Source organism: Monodelphis domestica, chromosome 1, assembly GCF_027887165.1.
Source record: "Monodelphis domestica isolate mMonDom1 chromosome 1, mMonDom1.pri, whole genome shotgun sequence".
NCBI lineage: Eukaryota > Metazoa > Chordata > Mammalia > Didelphimorphia > Didelphidae > Monodelphis > Monodelphis domestica.
In genome coordinates, this window is record NC_077227.1 from 722,836,798 (window position 1) to 722,844,600 (window position 7,803).

The window sequence follows — 7,803 nt, forward strand, 5'->3', positions numbered from 1 at the left end:
ATTAGATTGACCAGTACTTTGTTTATTTTGTTTGTTTTTTCAAAGTACCAGCTTCCTGTCTTATTTATTAAATCAATAGTTCTATCACTTTCAATTTTATTAATTTCTCCCTTAATTTTTAGGATTTCTAGTTTGGTTTTCTTCTGGGGGTTTTTAATTTGATCGCTTTCGAGTTTTTTTATTTGCATTTCCAATTCATTGATCTCTGCTCTTCCTAGTTTGTTAATATATGCACTCAGGGATATGAATTTTCCTCTAAGTACTGCCTTGGTTGCATCCCATAAGGTTTGAAAAGATGTCTCGCCATTGTCATTATCCTTGATGAAATTATTAATTGTTTCTATGATTTCTTCTCTAACTAAATGATTTTGGAGTATCATATTGTTTAATTTCCAATTGGTTTTAGATTTGGTTTTCCACGTACCATTACTAATCATTATTTTTATTGCCTTGTGATCTGAAAAGGCTGCATTTATTATTTCTGCTGTTCTGCATTTGTATGCCATGTTTCTGTGACCTAGTGTATGGTCAATCTTTGTGAATGTGCCATGTGCTGCTGAGAAGAAGGTGTATTCCTTTTTTTCCCTATTTATTTTTCTTCATATGTCTATTAATTCTAATTTTTCTAAGATTTCATTCACTTCTTTTATCTCTTTCTTATTTATTTTTTGATTTCATTTATGTAAATTTGATAGTGGTTGGTTCAAGTCTCCCACTAATATGGTTTTACTGTCTATTTCTTCCTTCAATTCTCCTAGTTTCTCCATTAGAAATTTGGGTGCTATATTATTTGGTGCATACATGTTGATTAGTGATATTTCCTCATAATCTAAAGTCCCTTTTAACAAAATATAATTACCTTCCCTATCCCTTTTAATCAGGTCTATTGTTGCTTTGGCTTTATCAGATATCATGATTGCAACTCCTGCCTTCTTTCTGTCAGTTGAGGCCCAGAAGGTCTTACTCCATCCTCTAATTCTGACCTTGTTGGTGTCTACCCGCCTCATGTGTGTTTCTTGAAGACAACATATGGAAGGGTTTGTGATTCTAATCCGTTCTGCTATTTGTCTATGTTTTATGGGTGAGTTCATTCCATTCACATTCAAAGTTATGACTGTCATTTGTGGACTCCCTGGCATTTTGATATCCTTCCCTAATTCTAACCTTTCTTCTTCAGCTCTAACTTTTAATACAGTGATTTACTTTAAATCAGTCTCCCTTGTCCCCACCCTTGATATGTTTCCCTTTCTAGCCCCTCCCTTTTTTGCCTCCCCCTCCCCCTCTTCTTCCCTCCCTTTTTGGTGTTCCCTCCCCCCACCCCCCCTTGGTTTTCCCTTCTCCCTACCCTTGTTGGGTAAGATAGAATTCAAGATCCCAATGGATCTGAATGTTCTTCCCTCTCAGAGTTGATTTCCCTGAGAGTAAGGTTCAAGTTAAGACTCTCTTCCTCTCCTTCTTATAGGAGTTTTCTTCCCCTCCCCTTCCCATGTGAATCTTTGTGCAAGAAAGATTATTCTATTTGACTTTTCTTTTCCCCCATTTACACATTAGATTTCCCCCACATATTAATATACATAGATTGATATAAATGTAGTCCTTATAGAAGAGAGTTTGAATAAAAGAAAAAGATAACATTTTTCTCCTTTTCCCTTTCCTTCATATTTACCTTTTCAGGTATTCCATGCTCTTTGTTTTTCGATATCAAACTTTCTACAGAGCTCTGGTCTTTTCTTTGCAAAAACTTGGAAATCTTCTTTTTTGTTGAATGCCCATACTTTCCCTTGGAAGTATATAGTCAGTTTTGCTGGATAGCTGATTCTTGGTTCAAGACCCAGCTCTCTTGCCTTTCTGAAAATCATGTTCTATGACTTATGGTCATTCAGAGTGGCACTTGCAAGGTCTTGTGTGATCCTTATTGGCATTCCTTTATATCTAAATTGTCTTTTTCTGGCTTCTTATAAGATTTTTTTCTTTTGCTTGAAAGCTTTGGAATTTGGCAATTACTTTCCTGGGAGTTGTCTTTTGGGGGTTTATTGTAGAGGGTGTATTGTGAACTCTTTCAGTGGCTGTATTGCCCTCTTGTTCTAGGATCTCTGGGCAATTTTCTCTGATTATATCTTGTATTAAGATGTCGAGTTTGCTGTTTATTTCTGGCTCTTCTGGTAGTCCAATTATTCTTAAATTGTCTCTTCTCCCTCTATTTTCCAAGTCTATGACCTTGTCAGTGAGATATTTTATGTTCTCTTCTAATTTCTTGGTCTTTTGGCTTTGTTTTATTAATTCTTACTCTTTTACATGTGTGTTGTCTTCCAGTTGCCTGATTCTGGCCTTTAAAGCCTGGTTTTCCTTTTCAGTTTGGTCAACCTGGTTTTGTACATGCATGAATTTCTTTTGCATTATTCCCCCCTTTTCCTCCCTGAAGTCTTCCATCTTTTTGATCATTTCTGATTCAAATTCTTCATGAGTTTGTGGAGAGTTTCCATTTCATTTGGAAGGTTTCAGAGCATTTTCTTGTGTTTCCTCTTCTATCTCCTCTGTATTTTGTATTTTTGCTCCATAAAATGTGTCCAAAATCTCCCCCTTCTTCTTGTTTTTCTTGGAGTTTTGAGGCTTTTTTCTGCTGTTTGCCATCTCTATCTGAGTGGGGAGGACTCGCTCTTCTTATCTCTGTTTGGTGTTCAGAGGCTTTAGCCCCAGGCAAATTGTCCATTCTATGCAGCTTTTGTTCTGTCTTCCCGGGGAAGCATGGGGTTTTGGGTTTTACTGCTCTCAGTTCCCTCCTGATGCTTCTTCGTTGCCTTATTTCTATGCTCTGAACCTGGCTTGGCACTGTCCGCAAGGTATCTCAGTGCCTTTGCCGGCCAGAAGCAGGCCAGAAGAGCCTGCACTCTGAGGGGGGAGGGACCATGGCTTCCCTGAGCTCCAAGGGCTCCCGATAGGATTAACTTCAGCTGGGTTGGACTGAGTATGCCCTGACATAGGGACTTTCCGTGAGACTCAAAAGGAAGGATCCAGCCAGGGGGCTACAGGCTCCCCCCATCTCTCTCTGTTTCCCTGCTGTCTGTGTTGGGTGCCCCCAAGTCTGGCTTAGGTTGTTTTCAGGATGCGGCCTTCAGAATAGCCAGCCCTGAGGACCTTTTGCGGGCTCTGAAGTTCCAGCTGCTGCCTCAGACTCAGAGCTCTGGGTTGGGGGGGGGATGGGTCCTGGGACCTTCCTTCTGCGTACTCCTTAGATCCAAGTGATCTTAGGTTCTGGCTTTTGGGGGGCCGTACCTTTTGATCCAGGTCCAGGAGGAGGGTTCCCAGGATCTATCCTGTTGTTCATTTTGAATTTTGGTGTCCTAGGAGCATACAGTTTAAGATCAGTAAGGAAGGGTTTAAGGAGATCTGAACTTTAGCTTTCTCTAAGCTGCCATCTTGACCGGAAGTCTCCAACAACAGGGATCATTAAGAAGCCAGATTTTGACTCTAAAATCTAAAACTGATTTTTCTTCCTGGTTGATTTTATACAGATAATTTGGAAGCATCAAGGCATGAAATACCATCCAAAGAGAGCAGCCACATGATACCTTCCAAAGCACCTGCAGTCAAAAATTCCCCATCCAGAATGTGATGTTTGGAAAAGGAAATTTTCTCCACATGGGCCATAATGTTGTCCACTAGTCAGCAGCCCTCCCTGCAGAGGCACCTCCAGAGGCTCATAGCTTTGGGGTCCTGACTTTATTTTTTTCTGTCTTTTATTTTTTCTCAGTTTCAGAAACATTTTTAGATTGTAGCCCTGGATAGAGCATCTCTTGGGCATGCCCAAGGACCATGTCCATTGACTCCCTCACCACAAAGGGGCATTTCCATTGGCCTTTCCCTTAAGAAAGAACAATGCTTCCTCAGGAAGGCCACTACATTGGATCACTCTTTATGTTAACCTATTCTTAGGGATAGTTTATTCTGGAAATCAGTTGTTCTAGGTCAGTTCCCTTGAACTTATGGAAAGACCACTCTGCATTGACTTATCTGCTCACTGTTTCAATTTGATCCCATTCATTTTTCTTCTACCTTTCTCAGTTCTGAATCTCCTTAGCAGAGAAAAGTGGAGCAAGAGAAGCGACAGCTGGTTCTGCCTTCTTTCTATTGGCTGTTATCTTGATGCAGCCCACTGGGCAGGAGCACTCTCTTTTCTCTGATATTCTGTTTCCCAAGGATGGATAAAACAAAGAAACTGTGACCAGCCCTTCCTTCTTCTTTCCCTTAGCATTCATGATAAGCCTCGACCCAGAGTGAACTTTAGTGCCTTGACAATAACTAGAGCATCAACATACATTTTTTGCATTAATCTCTGCTCCCTGTCCTTGCTCCTTTGTGTATGTATGTATGTATATATATATATATATATATATATATTTACATCTGCCATGAGTTGATGAATTTTCCAGTGGATCTACCTCCCCATTGCTTTTTGAAGTATGAAAAGCAGAACCTACAAAGATGGCAGAGAGAGTGTGGAAAGTTGGCATCAGAGGAACTTCATTCCTGAAATAGTAAATATGCATAAAAATGAGGCTGAGTTAGGATTTTGTGAAACTCAGCAGAAAAACAAGGTGTGATGAGGAGAGGATTGGCTAAGAGCAGGACTATAGATAAAGGATAGACAAGAATTACAAGCAAAATCTACTAATTTGAAAAAAGAGAGTAAAGGGCATGGGGAGAGAAAAAAGAAAAAACCCAACACTCTTATAGAGTATCTATGGATTGGAGATTGGCTAGAAAAATTGTGATGATATTATTACATTGAAGAAATGACCAGAGATAATTTTAAGGAATTCTGGCTAGTGTGAATCAATGCAGAGTAAACCCAGGAGAAGAAACCCTTCAAGAAGAGCAACAACCTAAAGAAAAATAATTTTAAAAGATTAAGAATTTTTACCCATCAATGCAGCATATCTACTTCCATTGGACCTCTGATGAAGTGTGTGACCTACTTCCTGGCAGAGAAGTGATGGACACAAAGATTAGAGTTACACATTTCAGGAAATAGCCATATGAATATTAAATAAACTCTCCCCTGATTGTGAAGATTAAATTAACCCTCCCCTGCTCATTTTTAGATTTCATCTCCAAAAGCATATACACCCCTCTTACATTTGAGTGGGGGAGGTCTGTGACCCACGTGTGCCATAGTGGGGGAAGAATCAGAATTAGTCCTAAGCAAAGCTTTAGCTGTCATCGGTACATTTACAGAGGAGGAAAGTAACAGGAAGTGAAGAAAAGGAATGATCTTCAAAAATGCCAAGAACTTCCTGTAAGGGGCACTCTTTGGTCTTGGACTTGACTTTGGAGGAGCTCTAACTGAGGATCTGGGACTACTTCTACTTTTCTAAACTACCAAATGGGGTGAGTTAAAGGCAGACTCCTTTCCTGGATTTTCTGAAGGGAGTAGCCTCAGTAGACACCTACCCTGTTGAGAGAGGCTCCCTGCATTCACAGGTGCTCAAGGCTGCTCAAGGCTGAGGTTCCTCTGGCTAAGAACTAATTAGCCCTGCCTGTGTTGAGCCAGGGGTCACAGAAACACACTTAATGTTTAGGCTACATATCTTACCCTATTCTCTCTCTGATTTTTCTTACTTTCACTCTTTCTATATTTTTAAAATAAATTGTTAAAATAAACATCTTTTGAATTAATTAAATTCCTGGTGACCCCATTCTTAAATAACCCAGTCCAACCTTTTATAAAAAACCACCACATTTCTACCCCTTACAGCCAAAAAACAAATTGAACAAATTCTGTGTTGACGGAATGGGTATCTTTTTTCCCCCATAAGACTTTGTAACACCCTATTAAATTTTTAGCATAACTTCTTTGCTTATTTTAATTTTTTTGAATTTTTTCTCTTTTTACATCAAATTACAAAAATTAGCCAACCTATGCTCCCCCATAAAATAATTTTAAAACAAAAAGTAAAAAAGACAAAGAGGTCAGCTTTTTGGGTTTCTTTTTTCTAAAGGGAGATAGCTCCATCTATAAGTTCTATAGTACGACTGTTTACTTAGATTTAAAATTTTTATATCTTTTCATATAAATTTACACACCTCTCAACATGATTTAGATAAACATAAAAGAAACGAAAATGCAAAAATGAGGAGGAGAATAGTTGAATTAAACCAACTCATAAATCAACATGATATAACATGAAGAGATTAGGAAGATTCAGTTTCTGAAGTCTTCTACCAGGCCAAGCTTGGATATTTCCATGATGAAGTATTCAATTTGGTTATAAAGTTTGTATTTTCATTTACTTCATTGCAATCCTATATGACTTGTTTCCCTTTGGTGCCTAGAGATGACAGTGGAGAGGCACATGGCAGGGCAGAATAAATGGAAACAAGGAATTATTAAGAAGAAGCACAATAAAGTTTATCATCCAAAATGTAAGCTTCAGACGTGGCAAGTAGCAAGAGAATGGGGCAAGTGTTGGATGATTTACATGCTCCACTGTGTGCTAGTGATGAAAAAAAAAAGGCAAGGAAGGTCTCCATTATTTTGTGTGGAGCCTTTGCAGTGAGCTTAGAGACGGACATGAGAAAAGGGGTATCCTGGGAGGGAGAGGCAGAGCTGAGTTATAATCTACATCCCAGAAAGGTCCAGACTCCAATGAGTATTTGCTAAAGACTGCAGTGCTTTCTTGGTATTTTGCATCAATGAAACCATGAATAAACCATCAAACAGAAAAAATCCTCTGAGTAGGGCTCCTACGCTGAGATGTATGTCTCTGTCCTTGTGTCTTTTACTTCTTTGTCAAGATGTGAAGAACGCATTTCATCATGAGTCCATAGTTGTTCTAGTCTTGTCCTGCTTAGAACATTTCCAGAATAATCCTTTCATTTCTAATTCAGAATGGACTTAGTTTGCTGTCTGTTAGGTTGGGGCTCTTAAGGGAGCAAGGATAGGAAAAGGACCAGAAGTCAAGATAAATAAAGTCTGTTTGAATTTTGTAGGTGTTGTGGGCACTATGTGTTGAGTGTCAAGGTTCTGATATTGAGAGAAAAAGATGAGAGAGAGAGAGAGAGAGAGAGAGAGAGAGAGAGAGAGAGACAGAGACAGAGACAGAGAGAGACAGAGAGAGACAGAGAGACAGAGAGACAGAGACAGAGACAGAGACAGAGACAGAGAGACAGAGAGACAGAGAGACAGAGAGAGAGGAGATAAAAAGCAAGGGCCAGATAGGAAGATGCATGATTTCCATGATCTCTGTTTACTATAACAGAGACAAACTTTTATAATGAGAGAGTTCTGTGAAGCAATTAATTCAATGTCAAGGTATACATGTATTGGTGAGACATCTGCCTGTGAAATGTCATAAAGTTCTTTGTGGTTGGTTGGTACAAGAGGCCTAAAGCTTTCTCAGGAACAGAACATAAACATCTCTTAGGAGCTTAGGAAAACCCTTCACAATGAACTTTGAACATTTCCTCAGATAAAATATTTTTAGCTTACAGTAATAGCTCAGCTTTGTACTGAGAGCTGCCGTGTCATTATGTGAGAGATTTGGATCTTGTCAGAAATCTCAGGCAAACTTATAAGCATGTCTTTTATGGCTGTTTTTCCTCAGTGGGCTTAATTTGTCATAGGTTCCTCCATCAGTATGATCCTTAGCTTGGAGAAGGACAATATAGGGAAATATGATGAATACCTTCAAGTATTCAAAAGACTGTCCAAAGAAAGGAAATTAATAGACCCTTGGACTGTGTAATTCGGAATCTATTACCCTAAAAACTACAATTCACAGGAGCCCACTGACTTCCTGTCAT